Raw genomic sequence first — 14,844 nt, 5'->3', positions numbered from 1 at the left:
ATATTTATTAATATATACACACATGTGTAGGCTTCAAAATAAATTTTAAGAATTGTAAATATAGAACATGCAAAGCTGTCTGGTTTCTTCAACCTTTCAGATAGCATGTCCTTTCCTGACTTTAAATTCTGGTAGTGAAAACAACTCCACTGATCAGACACTAAATATGACATTGTAGGATATATCAAGTGCAGTATAGTGGAAATTTTGTAATCCCTAAGACATTAGAACAGTGGTCTCAACCTTCCTAATGTGAGACATTTAGCACAGTTCCTCATGCTGTGGTGACCCTCAAACCATAAAATTATTATTTTTTTGCTATTTGGAAACTGTAATTTTTCTAATATTCTGAATCATAATGTAAATATCTGTGTTTTCCAATTGTCTTAGGCCAAACCTCCCTTGACTACATTTTACTCAGATTTACTTTGAATTTATCGACGTTGAAACAGCAGCTATAGCTGGAATTATAAGGCAAATAAACCCTTTTTCACTAAGCTCATTTTTGTCAGGTTATTTTGTCACTGCCAAGCTTACAGATCTCAGTTCAATTCCCAGAAGGCACATGAGAGAAGGAGAATATCACTTCCAACAACTCGTGCTCTGTCACGAAAGTGATATGGTATAGGTATCTCACCCTTTCAATATAATAAAAAGCTGGCTTAAATAAAAAAAAAGAAATAGCAGCTATGTTATAATAAATAAAGAATATAGTTGAGGGTATGTATAAAATTTTAACATAGGTAGATTATGGCATAGTTAGGAAATAAAATCACGATAGTGACTTCACTAATCAAAGCACACCATTCTGCTTAGGTGTGGGAGTTCCCTAACTCGTAAGTGGGTGATAAGGAAAACAGAGCAGATATTTATTAAAATTCTGGTTTCTGTCACAAATAACCTATAGAGTCATCATAATTATAAATTGTAAATATATTATTACCAAGGGAACCAAACTGTATTATGGTATTATTTTAAACTAAATCAAATAGTACATGAAGAAATATTCACAACACTAACTGGCCTAAAGTAAACACTTAATACAAACCAACCTCCACATGGTATCAATTAAGCGTCATACTATCTCTCCAATGCAATGCTGGTCATGACCACTTTAAGACTCAAATGACCCTTTCCAGGAGTGGCCTAAAGCAATTAGAAAACACAAATCTTTACATTATAATTCACAACAGTAGCAAAATTGTAGGTATGAAGTAGCAATGGTTATGATTTTATGGTTGGAGAGCCATCACGGCATGTTTCAGAATGCCATTGTGGTCTCAGCATTAGGAAGATTGAGAATCATTGTTCTAGTGTCTGAGGGATTACAAAGTCTATAATATCATTGTACTTGATGCAGTGATGTCATCAGATAGGAGCAGCTTGTGCTATGTTCTTCATCTAGATGAAGAAACCGAGGCTCGGAGTGACTAATAATAAAAATTAACGAACAGAAAAATCTAAACAAGAATCTAAAGAATAAAGTACATTTAACAGCATTTTTTGTATTTAAGAAATGTTACCCTGGAGCTGAGACTGCTGCTTAGATGTTACAGTGCTTGCTCTCTGCATACAAACAACCTGAATTCCACCCCAGCATTGCATAAATCAAGCAAGCTAGCTTATATTCCCAGCACTAGGAAGGAGTATGGAGGAAGTAACAGCATCAGAAACTCAAGGTAATACTCACTACATAGTTCGAGGCCAGTCTGAGTTATTGTAGAGGTTTGTACTGTTGCTATGTATTGAAATGCCAAGTACTGGCCCCCAAAGCCTGATTGCCTCCAGGAACAAAAGAATCTGGATGTACACAAAAGAATGCTACATGACCTTGTTCCTTAATTTAAAACTATTGTTTGAATAAAGATGCCCACAGCCTATAACTGGGCTGAATAGATATATGTGGACTTGGAGCTTTGAGAAGGACCACAGGGGTAGAAGCTGGAAGGAGTACAAGATGCCATAGGGTAGTTGAGTTATGAAAACATTCCACAAGGGCTGGCCAATTGCCATTAATAGCAGGCCAGATGGAATGTAGCAAATTATATTTCGGGGTTATTGATAGGGAAGTAAAAATAATAGCATAGAGGGTAGTATCTGCCCAGTCTAGTGCATCAACAGCTTATTATAAATATAAAGGTTATGTGTGCCTTTTATCTAGGAACTGAATGAGCAAAGAATAAAACCTACTATTAATATTTTAAAATTATATACAGCAGGATGCATGAGACATCATTTCAAATAATCCCTTCAAACAGTAATATCTGAGAAATAATTTGATGCTCCTCAAATTGGGTCTTACTTTTTACTAAAAGATTCCAACTTGACACAGGAAAATGGAGCAAGTTTAATTGCTAAGTTTTAAGGTTCTGTAAATTCTGTATTTTTTATGAATTATTTTTATTTTGTGCACATGAAGATTTGCCTGGGTGCATCAATGCATGTACAACACATGTGTGTCTGGCACCCATGAATGTCAGAAGAGGGCACCAGTTCCTCAGGATTTAGAGTTACAGACAGTTGTGAGCTGCCAAGTGTGTATTAAGAAATGAGCCCTGGTTCTCTAGAAAAGCAAGCACTGTTTTCAGACATTGAGCCATCTCTTCAGTTCCTTATCTATAGATTTTCAAGGACATCCCCTGAATTTTCAAAAATACTGTCACCACTGCTGATTTTTTTTAAAATTAGGGTTTAGAGAGCCTCCATGCCCCTCGGATTATAATTTGGTTGTTTTCCCCACACTAACCTTCTACCCAATGCCCTATCACAAGCTAGCATCTCTGCATACATTGTGATATACAGTCTTCATCAAGAGCTTTTAGGAATCAGCCCACTGTCTTGCATTCCAAAGATTTCAGTGGGATATCTTCTCTATCACTATTCTAATAATTTTTTAAAATGTCTTAAAAATATAAGGCAGGTAGGCTTGTAGGAATATTCATAGGCACATTACTTATGAGTTTCTGGCAGAAATCCAACAGTAATAGACTGAGCAAAAACCCTGGCTTATTGTACAGTGAAAATTAACATCTTAAGATTTTATGAAACAATACTGATGATTATCATCAACATAAAGCAGAGCCTAAAAATTGTGTAATCCCACATATATAAAGTTCAAACCAGGCACAACTCTGTTGGAAGACAAGAGATTGCAGATAGATATGTGTGGAAAGAGTACTGTTCATTTAAAGGGTTCTTATGTGCTTGTTATACTGTTTCCAGAGAGAAATTATAAAAGCGTTTACATTTGTGCTAATTCTTCTTTCTTATATTTTGTTTTCTTTCACTCATTAATCAGTACAAGTGGATTAAGTCATAAGATTGTTAACATAATCAGAAAATTGTTTTATAAATTGCATATCTGTTATATTAGACTTATGTTCTACATAAAATCATTAAAAGCAATCAGACAGAACAAGATTTGTAATCACAAATAGAAATAATTAAGTAGAAAAATAAAGAATATCAACAAGGTGTTCAAGGACTCATAATCAAGTTAATCAAGTATAGGGAGAAAATAAATCTTGGCATACTTGAGTTAAAGTTAATATGTGGGATTAACTTAACAACTGGAGCTCACCTAACAACTGGAGCAAACTGAATTCAGTCTCCCAAGAATGTGAAAATCTGCACTTGGTAAAGACTTTTCTGTAGTGAGGCTCAAGTACTGACATACTGCCTAGTCCCACCCTCCTACATATGTTGAATGCTTCTAAAATATTAATAATACATAAGAAAATGTATTTAGTGGGAATTTTAGATCAGTTAAGAAACAAGGACACAAAAACATGTTCAGTACAGGTCTTTCTTCTGTACTGTTTCAATTTGCCTTTGGTTAAATGCATGGGCGTATAGCCAGTGAATGTGCAAGGCCAGCTCTCTGTCTTTGTAGACCCCTTCCCACCGCCATTTTACTTTTAACACAGTTTCTAAATTGAAGGGTTTAAGACATTCTAGAAATACTACAAACCCAGTAATGTAAAAACATTTATCTTAAGTGTTTCTCAAACATGATGAATATACTTTTATTTTAACATAAGAAACTCCAACAATTTTGTATATGACGTCTTACGTGATCTACATGAAGAAAACAAGAGATTTTGGGGGGCCTATAGTTGATCAATATTCCATTCAGTTAGGTACATTGACAATGCAATTTAGCTTGGTGTAGTTGCATGTATACTTCAGAAGTATTTTTCTCCAGTGAAATCTATACAGATCACAGATCACAGAAAACAGAGTTGTCTTTCTTTTCCCCTGCTGCCTATGCTCTATGTGTACGCAAGGCACTTGGTCACACTTTCTATCTTTATTATGTCACTTGGTTTACATTCTGTCTATTTAGGTCCTAAAATTTTGGTCATCAGAAGAAAAAAGGCCCTTGGGTATTCTAATTTTCTTTCAGCGTTACATGAGGAATGTAGCCTGGTGCCTTCACCCCCCTCTCGTAAAGAGATTCCTCATATCACCAGCCAACACAGTAAGCTTTATTGTGCCAGATCCACCTTGATTTTAACATTGAACCACCGAAGGCATCTCTCTTTCCTTCACCTCACTTTGAGTGTAACCTGAAAACCTACAGTATCAATACCTCAAATAAGCCAAAGTCTATAATTTATCTCCTAGAAAAAAGATTTAGAAAGCAGGAAGGAAGGAGCAGATATTATGACTGAATACAAAGTACAGTTAATTCAAAAATTAATACAGCTGTTGCTACAGCACTGCAAAGTCTGATTCAGGCCTTTAGTCCCGACATTGTGTGGCATTTGCTTCCCTTCCCTGGCTTTTAGGGTTACCATGAAACAATATCTTAGTCAGGTACAACTCATCTTACCGGAATAGAAAAAGCCTAAAACTTGATCAAATTTTCAAAAACTTTAGCCCTGGAATTTTGCAAAAGCAAGAACTATGTGACTCCAGCTAGGTTGGACCTCACTGAACTCAAGAATGTAGACTGCAAAGAGTAAGAACAAGTGATGAGCAAAATAGGGACCTCCAGAAGACAGAGGGTCAAATCTCCATTTTTCTCCTTTCACTATCCTTTGGGCCTCTTCCCATTTCTAGGATCCAAGCATTTAAACAATGCTGTATATCTATGTAATATATTAAGCTGTAGTTAATTTTGCTGAGTCATGAATTGAGGCATGCTTGAGTTTGCCCAAGTTCATCTACCAGCCAGATGTCTTATATGATTGAAAGAAAGAGATAAATTGAGAGAAAGATGAATTATTTGGAGAGAGAAAAACTCAGGATATTTTCTTCTGTGTTTTTGCCTCTTCTTGCACCTGGGTAGGACTAATACTGTGGGCTTAACATCTAAGAAAGATTAAGAAGTGTAACAAAAACAGACCTGTAATCATCACAAGCTTGAAAAACTAAGGCTAGGATTGATTACTAGATGTGGAACCGAAAGGCAAAATTCTAAGGCAAGCTGTGATACCTTAAGTAAATATTCTAAACATCTAGAAATTGATACGATTTTACAGTATTTGTATTTAACAACACTTAAAATATAATTTTAATATTGAAATTGAATATTTTTCCACAAGGAGGATGAATAGTGTTTTCTCCTTTTCTTTAGTCTTAACTCTGATGGGTGGCTTTCTTTGGATAGATCTCCACAGAGAGTGTAGAAACACTGGGAGAGGATATATATATATATATATATATATCCATGGAGGCAAATCTTTCTGTGCTTAATTTTGATTGCTCTTAATTGTATAATGCCATTATTCTGCTGAGCCTCCCCTTTGTAATTACACTACTTAGCCAAGCTTATCCAAGGAGGCACCCTAACCATGTCTGGCTGAAAACTCATGTAAAAGAAAGTATAATATTAATTCTTGACTCAATAAGAAACAGAGTTTTAAATAAAAGCATCAGCTTAGGTATAGGGAAGATATCATGTATTGTTCATGTGGCTAATCCTAAGCTACACCTAAAGGTGTAGACCCGCTTTGCCCAATTGCTTTTGATTGTATCTTGTCACAGACCTTACCTTCCCAATGTAGATGGGTTTATTTGTTTACTTTTGTCGTTAAAAGCTCAGTCATCCATGTAGCTAATATTTCAGACAAAACTTGAGTACTTGAATGTTATTCTGAGTAGCTTTGCCAGTTTTGGTCAGCATTGAGTATCTTCTCTAGAGCCACATTAATGACAACATAACAAATTATGTGCTAGAACTCTCTTATTAAATAAAGGTTTAGAAGCATGAGAAGTCAGAAATTCTATTTGTACCAAACTCTCTCTCTCTCTCTCTCTCTCTCTCTCTCTCTCTCTCTCTCTCTCACTTTCTCTCTCGCTCTCTCGCTCTCTCTTTCCTTTCTCTCTCTCCATACATACAAACACACACACACTATATATAGTATATATATACTATATATATATATATATATATATATATATATATTCATTTTTATTTGGTAGAGAAAGATAGAATATTTTTCCTTGCACGAAATTCCCTAAAGTTTTTCTATCATTCTATTAAAAGATTCAGATAAGCATAAGTAAAAAAGAGAGAGTGGTATCCTGCCTGCTATATTGGGAGTCCAGTCATGAATTTCACGACTGTGAAAAAGTAGGTGGATGACTACAAAGCTTAGAAAGAATGTGTGTTCAAAAGATATGTTCTGCATCCAAATTCCATGGCATGAGGTTTTAGACTTCTATCACATTTCACTTAGAGGCTGTCCTTAGAAACCGCCTCTGTGAATCAAGGAGAAAGTAGGTCGGAGTGGCAAACTGAAAATGGCTTTCGCAAACCATATCTAAATTCTCATTCCACAGGAGGTCTTCTGTGAGTGACTTAGCCATCTAAAATGCCAGATATGTGTACAAAACATGCTAGATAAAATAATGAAATGTACACTTTTTAACTTTTTGTTAAGAACACCATTGAAAAAAATGATGTATAAAAGCTTGTAATTTATTGCATATAAACATAAATTTCCCCCCAGAATATTATACTTAAAAAAGAAACTTCAAACCTAAATGCATAATTTAGAGTTATGTGGCTCATGTTCCTGTCACCAATTCCAATTGAAACCCTTTGATGGCTCCACTAAGACTTGACTGACAGAAATGCTGTTTACACTTAAAATGACTTTGCCTATTTAGTCAGTTAGCAACTTTGGCAGTGCTTCTTAAAATTTATTCATTTAGCAGTGCAAATGTCCACTTAGAAGGTAATTAACTAAGGAAACAATGGCTTGTTTATACCAGAGTCTCTGTAGCTACTTGCCTGACTATTCTGTTAAAAGTTGAGGCCTCTGTGATTCTCTTAGATAAAGGAGAAAGAGGAGAGAGGAAGGGAGAGGGAGAGGGAGAGGGAGAGAGAAAAGGAGAGGGAGAGGGAGAGAGAGAGAGAGAGAGAGAGAGAGAGAGAGAGAGAGAGAGAGAGAGAGAGAGAATTCCAAGGAGCACTCACTTACCTTCAGAAGTAACAGGTGTTTACAAAAGGGAATAAAATTTCGAAGTTGCCCTGGCTACAGTAAGTCCTCAGCACAGGGAAAAGCAGAGCGCTTAAGTGTGACAGTGTGGCATTGAGCAGGACACAGGCAGATGCTAGAGAAACAAAATTAGGTGGGGCTGGCTGGCCGGCTGGCAGTATCTTGCTTGTGTAATAGAGCAGCCAAGAACCTGACTGACCTGCCTCTCAGCTGTAAGCAATAGGATATCACCTCACTCCCTCACTGGAGTCTGAAGAAAGTCCAACCCTCTAGTTTTTATAGGTTACTTTGACTGATTTTGAGATAGGCTGGTTCTTTGCAGCCATAGCAAAAAGGGGATTGTTTATTTCTTGAGGGGGAAGGGGTGGTAGTATCCTCTGGTGTACTGAGCACGCTTGAAACTGGCTGGGTGCCTCTTTGCAGGTAAGGAAACCCCAGTGAGTCATGCGCCACACCTACTTCTCTATGCTAGGCCAAGGTTATTAAAACTTACAAACAAACTCTTCAGTCCTTCTCTACAGCGGCTCTTTGTGACCTTAAACCTAAATGTGAAAATTTTGTAGGGGTCAGCAGTTATGGACTGACATAAAGTGTACCAAAATCGATGTTATAGAAAGTCATCTTTACATAGTCAGTTCTTGATAGCTCTATAAAGGGGGTTACTATAGAAATACTGTCCAGTACTAAACTGAGGTTGTTGGTGATTTTCCAGCCTTTAGGGAATCACTTTACACCAAGCATCTTTCATTCCTTGCTCTGTTTGCTTTTAGGTTAAGTTAGAGTAGATTTCTGGAGTGCCTGGTTCATAATTAAATACCTGAGTTAACAAGAAGTTGTCCTGCTTGCGTTTGTCTCCTTCTATGTTTTATCAAAAGGAGAAGTGTTCCCTTCAACATTTGGGCACTGTTATCAATCTCTGCTGCCTAATAGACATTTACACTTGTTTTCTGCTATATGAAGAGTGAGATTTCCAATGGCGAAAGTGGTAAATGAAACTTCACCTAAAAGGCATGAGCTATTTAAATGTACAGAATCTGTGCATTTAATTGCTTTCAAGAAAAAATGAGGTAATTCTATAGCTATAAATTTTCAGATGCTGAAAAGCTGGCCCAGGGTTTGCTTAGAAATTAAAGTCTTAAGATGTATTAACTCAAAGGATATTTAAGCTGTATCTGCATTGGCATTAAGAAAAACATGGTAAACTCACGCATATACTGGTTGCTGAGAGATAGCTAAATAGAATTCGATTGATTATCTTCAAGTTATCAAGTCATTAGAAGAAGAATTTACTGAAGATGGGAATATTTTCTGTCTGAACTCATGGAGTGGAGTATAAATTAACAGCACTGGGTGTATTACACTATCCCCAGACATTCTTCTAGGCATACATAGAAATATCATTCCCCGTTGCTGACTTCACAGTAATTATAGCTGATGAGAGGCAGGGACACTGCAAAGCTCTTATGCGCCATCTCTCTCCTGTCATTGCACAGAGAGTCAAAGCTATCCTGATGCCTTTCTAACGATGTTAGCTGAGAACTCAGACTGTTTATCATCATTGCCTTCCTACAACCATAACCGGCTTATAAGAATGAATGCATGAAAGATGCCCTATTTAAACACCCATCATAAACACATATAGAAATAAATTAAATATGGAAGGTATACATTAATGGAAGGACTCACTTGTTATTCAGTTTATTTGGCTGTGAACAGAAACCTTGATTCACATGGAGCCATATGTGAATAGTTTAGATAGATGATAGATAGATAGATGATAAATAGACAGACAGACAGACCGATAGGTAGATAGACTCCAAACTATTGTCACTGAGATACAGTGCCAAATAAATATGAGCTAGGTAAAGCTAGTTTCTCCTGAAAATCTCAACCAAAGAACAATTACAGTTTCATCAGTCAGACAAGGTGAGATGATATATTTCACAATATGTATAACCCAGCAGTAGTACAGTCTTGCAAGCATACATACATATGTGATTAGCTAAGGTAAGTTGTGAGGTTGTTAAGCCACTAGAATTAACTTTAAGTCAAAGAGTCCCTATTAAGTTTTGGCACTTTTAATGCAACCCATAATCCACAGAAGTAGTATCATTGTAACAAAATCTGTCCCATTACTATGTGAACACATACTCTCAGTATGTTTGTAAAACGCAAAATACAGTTATTGGTGAAATAAATACACTTCATTCAATATAAACAATAGGGCCTCATTGATTACTAAGTCAACTAAAGAATAAAGTACTCTTTGGTATCCTGATGAGATGTATTTATAATAAAAATTGCATTACATATTTTATGTTTGAAACATTATCATTATTCTGAATATTAAATATAAGGTCATTTTGTTTTATTAATTGGAAAATAAATTCTATTTACATTGTTTTAAAGTGGGGCATAAATGACGACAAGAAAGTAAAAAGAAATTTGTTTTTCAATTTTTATTGCATATTTTATTTATTTACATTTCAAAAGTTATTCCCTTTCCAGGTTTCCCCTCTGGAATCTCCCTACTCCACCCCTCCCCCTTACTCTTTGAGGGTGCTTCCCCATCTGCCCACTCACTCCCACCTCCCTGCCCTAGCATTCCTCTTCATTGGGGCATTGAGCCTTCACAGAACCAAAAGCCTCTCCTCCCACTGATGCCTGACAAGGCCATCATGTGCTACATATGTGGCTATGTGGCTGGAGCCATGGGTTGCTCTGTGTGTACTCTTTAGTAGGTGGTTTAGTCCCTGGGAGCTCTGGGTGGAGGGGTTCTGCTTGGTTGATATTATTGTTCTTCCTATGGGGTGCAATTTACTGTTGCTTTAAAAAATAGAACAAAATAATTAACAAATATTTTCAAAGTAAATACATATTAATTTTCTAAAGGAAGAGTAAATGGAAATAGATTTAAAGAAAGCTATTAAACTTGCAACAGAAAATAAGTGCTTATGAAATATACATTTTTCAAGGGATACAAGGTGTGAAGGATTATTATGAAAAATAATGCTTCTAGATGCTCAGATGTTCGAAATCCATTCATTGGGAACTTTTATGTCTGGGAAAAGGCTGTACACAAACTGCCTACTGTTTCTATTTATCTCCCCTCCAATTTTTTAAAGCAAAAATTAGAAAATGATTGTGGGCTACTACTCCATAAACACTTAATAATTATCTGTTTTTTCTTAGTGTTTCCATAGTTACAAGGTCCAACTCTGCATATGTTAGCAGAATAGCTTTCCATTATACAACCTCACTGCTTGCTCACTTTGTAGATTTGTTCTCATAGTCGTACTCTGTGTGCATGGTAAGGCAAGTTTGTCAAGTGAGTCATAGTTCCTTTATTGAGTCCTGATTTTGCAGCTCACTCATTTCATAACCGTGGCAGTCACATTTCTAAGGCCTGTTCTCATTGTAAAACAGGGAAAGTAACTCCTCCTACTAGTTGCATGTGGGAAGTCACTGACTTTAAAATAAGGAAAGAGGAGAGAACAAGTAGGCCCAGCTAATGATAGTATGATCAGTATTTTGTATGGGGCTGTTAGAACATGAAGCTTAGCATAACCAGGAAAAGAAGTTAAAATGAAACCAATCAAGGGTTGTTTAAATTATTTTTAATTTATGTTTAACTCTTGACAGAGGAACTGGTCCATAATATTTGTTGAATAAAATAAATGAGTGAACTCTTGATTTTGAGTTGATTCCTTTTTCCTGTATGAAGTCTTCCTTTGATCATACCTTTTGTAAAATAAGAGCCTTCCCTTTTAACATATCATATCACCTCCCTTACATTTTTTCCATAGCATTTATCTACCTATAGGACATCTTATTTTGTGTGTTTTTTAGAAATATATTGCTACACTAGATGATTAACTCTGGAAAGCAGGTATGTTTGTCTGTTTCCATCAATATTTTATCCACAGAGCTAGATTAGGGTCATTTTCAAAGAGCTGGCCTAGAAAAACTGCTCAATAATGTATCAGTTAATAAATGACTGATTGAGTGGACAGATGTAAGAGTGAACAACACCTTATATCAGAGATAATTAAAATTAAGTAAATGCATGAAATATTTTTAAATTTACTTCATCCTACCTAGAATACTTTTGTTGACTCATCTGAAACCTGATGTCTCACTTGTCATTTAATTTCCTTCTTTGCTTGGCCCCAGTGGTACACTCTTGTAATCCCAGTACTTTGAAGCTGAGGCAAGGAGAACAGGACATCAAGGTCGTTCTTAGCAACTTACAAGTTCAAGACAGGTCTGCACTAAATGAGACCATTCTCAAATAAGGAAGACACTCATTCCTTGGACATATAGAAAGACAGACAGGCAGATGAATGGATACATACATACATACATACATACATACATACATACAAATATATTTAAAATCCAAGTTCTTAGAATTTATAAAAAAATAAATTGATGAATATAACTAAAATTATGGTTAGTCTGCTATCACATATTTGTGTTTCCTTTAATAGTTCATTAGGAAGGAAGTATCAGTCCAAAAAATAGACCTTAGTAAGGGATGTGTCAGGTTGCTGTTCTAAGATAGAGGCACAAAGGTGGCTAAAGGTACATGTGTGATTGGGAGAATACATTTTTTTCTTTGATTGCTTCTTAATTAAATATTCTTAATTACTAAGAATAACAGAAACATTTTTAACATCCTGACAGAAATATAGGTGATGGTTGTAAAAGAGGAAAACAGAAAGTATTATAACATGTCAACCAGTGATGACCACTCACAGTTGGGAACCATTAACTTAAGTCACTCAGTATAAAGCTATATTTTTCTCTGGCTTTGTTAATGTGCATAAGTACAGATAGATTCAGAAAAAGGAGGAAGAAGAACAAGAAGGAGGAGGAAAGAAAGAATGAGAAAGGGTGAGAGAGGGAAAGATAAATAAAAATATGACAAAGAGGAAGAGAGGGGAGCAGACTAGTGACAGTAGAAATAATTAAAAATCTGGATCAAGAAATTGTTGAGAGCTGAAGAGATGTCTCAGTACATAAGTGATTCATGCTCTTCCAAAGGGCCTGAGATCACTTCCCAGCTTGAGTCAAACCTCTCACATCTGCCTGTAACTCCATCTCTGTACCACTCTTTTGGCCTCTATAGATACCTGTAAAGACATGTCATGCACACACACACACACACACACACACACACACACACATACTCTAGATAGATAGATAATAGATAATAGATAAACAGATAGATAGATAGATAGATAGATAGATAGATAGATAGATAGATAGATAAATAGAGAATATGCCTTTAAAATCCAAGTTTTTGGAATTTATAAAAATGAATTGATGAATATCACTATTTAATAAACTTAGTTTGCCATCACTGATCAAAAATATGTCTTGGGAAAACATTATGAGTAATAATAAGGCTAAACAGCTAGGGTAATACAGACCAAAGAAAAATAAAAACAGTACTGGAATGAATGCCTTGTGTATTATAAGTTATGGACCTATTTTGAAAGATTAGTTGATCTGGTCTAGGTCAGCCATAAGTCAAAAAAGAAAAATCTCCAGAGTTGTAGAATGAGGGTCTCCAGGCATTAGAAAACTCCAATACTGATATGGAGGAGGAAGTATGAATTTATAATGAATATTCAATTCTGTGAATATTTGAAATAAATAAAATGGTCCTTGTTCACTATGAGGAGCAAAAACAAATTCATCAGCTCATCTTCATTTATTATTAATGCTAGAGACAGCCATCACTTGAGTGCATTGCATGTAAAGTGGGAATCCAGGGACATAGCCAATGACAGTTGGAGCAAGAGTGTAAGAAAGCAGAAACTACTTAGCTATTGATTGATTCAGTAAAAGAGGGCACATTGAGAGTGCCCTAAACGTTGAGAAAAGCACTCTGCATTAACCCAGAGGAATGAACAGTGAGGAGTTGAGAGGTGATTTGGTAATGTGAGGCTCCTTGAAGTAGTTAACAGGAGCAGGGTTAAGAAGCATATGATATTTGCCCTGATATGCTGGTTGTCAGTCGTGCCAGGAAGAGAGTGGGACTGGAACAACATAATAAAATGAGTAGTTTTGCTCATTCTCTGGATACCAGCTGACATATGAATTACAAAATGGATCACTGTCTTAGTATTCAAAGGTTGTCTGAAATTTGCAAAGAGAGCATTGTGCATTGCAAAATTACATTGATCTCTGCAGTAAATATATACCATTCTTTTCTTTACAGTTACCATAGCTGATTCACTCCTTTGTGATGAAGTATACAACCATCCAAACTTTCTTTCTTTATTAATGAGACTAGTCTCTTGGTAACTATTGCCTAACTGACCAAACACTCATTATTTAAATATGTTTAAGTCATAAGAATAAGAAAGCCACAAATGTCAAGAATATACACATATACAAGAAATATAATCATATTTTATGAAATCACCTCTTATATTTACCTGAATGTTTTTGATCTTTTCTGAACTTTTTTTTAAAAAATAATATGACCCCATCATGGAATAGTCGGTTACATAACTCAAGAACTGTAGATAGAATTATACTTTCATTTCCCTCCAGAAAGTCTGTCAATGTCATTTTGATTTTTGATAGTAAAAAATAAAATTATTCAGTATTATAAAGATGAAAATTTGTGCTTTTTGAAAATGGTTATAAATTCCATAGTTTACAGCTCAGTACATTTCAAACCTTATTTCTCTCTCATTGTCTGTGCTGAGCACCAGGAAAGATATGCAGATCACCACACAACACCTGGTGAGGCTCTGAGAGACTCAAAATAGGAATGCCAGCAACTTTCCTCAGGATCCTTGGCTACATGAGCACAGTTTGAAATTATTGGGCAACATATGAAAGAGTCTGTATGGTATATATATATATATATATATATATATATATATATATATGCTTTCCTAAGTATAAATTAAACACATGTATCCCGACTTAATACTCTTATTGTCTATTGTAAGAAACACTCAGGGCTAGTCTTCCATTCAGTATATAACATAGCTATAGTTATATATAACATAGCTATAGTATATATATATAATGTAGCTATAGTTATATGTAACATAGATTTTAGCCATGGCAAACTGAAAAAACAGATTAATTATTGTTTGAAAAATTGGATATTGTCTTAAAGTTTAGATAATGAAGCAGACAATATAAAAAATAGATGGGGGTTGGAAACCAAAGTCTTTAGCTACAAATTCTCATATGTGTAACAACTAGCAGTTTAAAAATTATTTAAAATTTATAGTACCCTTCAAGTACATTAAATAGAATTAGGCCACTGACAAACTGTAAGTTAATGTGTGACAAATTCTTGTGACATCAATTATTATTCTCCTTTTAAGTTAGAATAAGGAAATTCATTATTTATTAAATT

The 14,844-nt window shown here is 35.3% G+C and overlaps 1 protein-coding gene across 1 annotated transcript in view; it reads left to right on the top strand.

Moving 5' to 3' along the window:
• Positions 1 to 14,844, top strand: part of Ano3 (anoctamin 3) — a 319,679-nt gene that overhangs the window by 234,396 nt on the left and 70,439 nt on the right. The gene's annotated exons all lie outside the window — the stretch shown is intronic.

This window comes from Apodemus sylvaticus, chromosome 5 (genome assembly GCF_947179515.1).
Source record: "Apodemus sylvaticus chromosome 5, mApoSyl1.1, whole genome shotgun sequence".
Classification (NCBI taxonomy): domain Eukaryota; kingdom Metazoa; phylum Chordata; class Mammalia; order Rodentia; family Muridae; genus Apodemus; species Apodemus sylvaticus.
The sequence above is the reverse complement of the archived record's forward strand: the minus strand, read 5'-3'. Positions and strand labels throughout refer to the sequence as shown.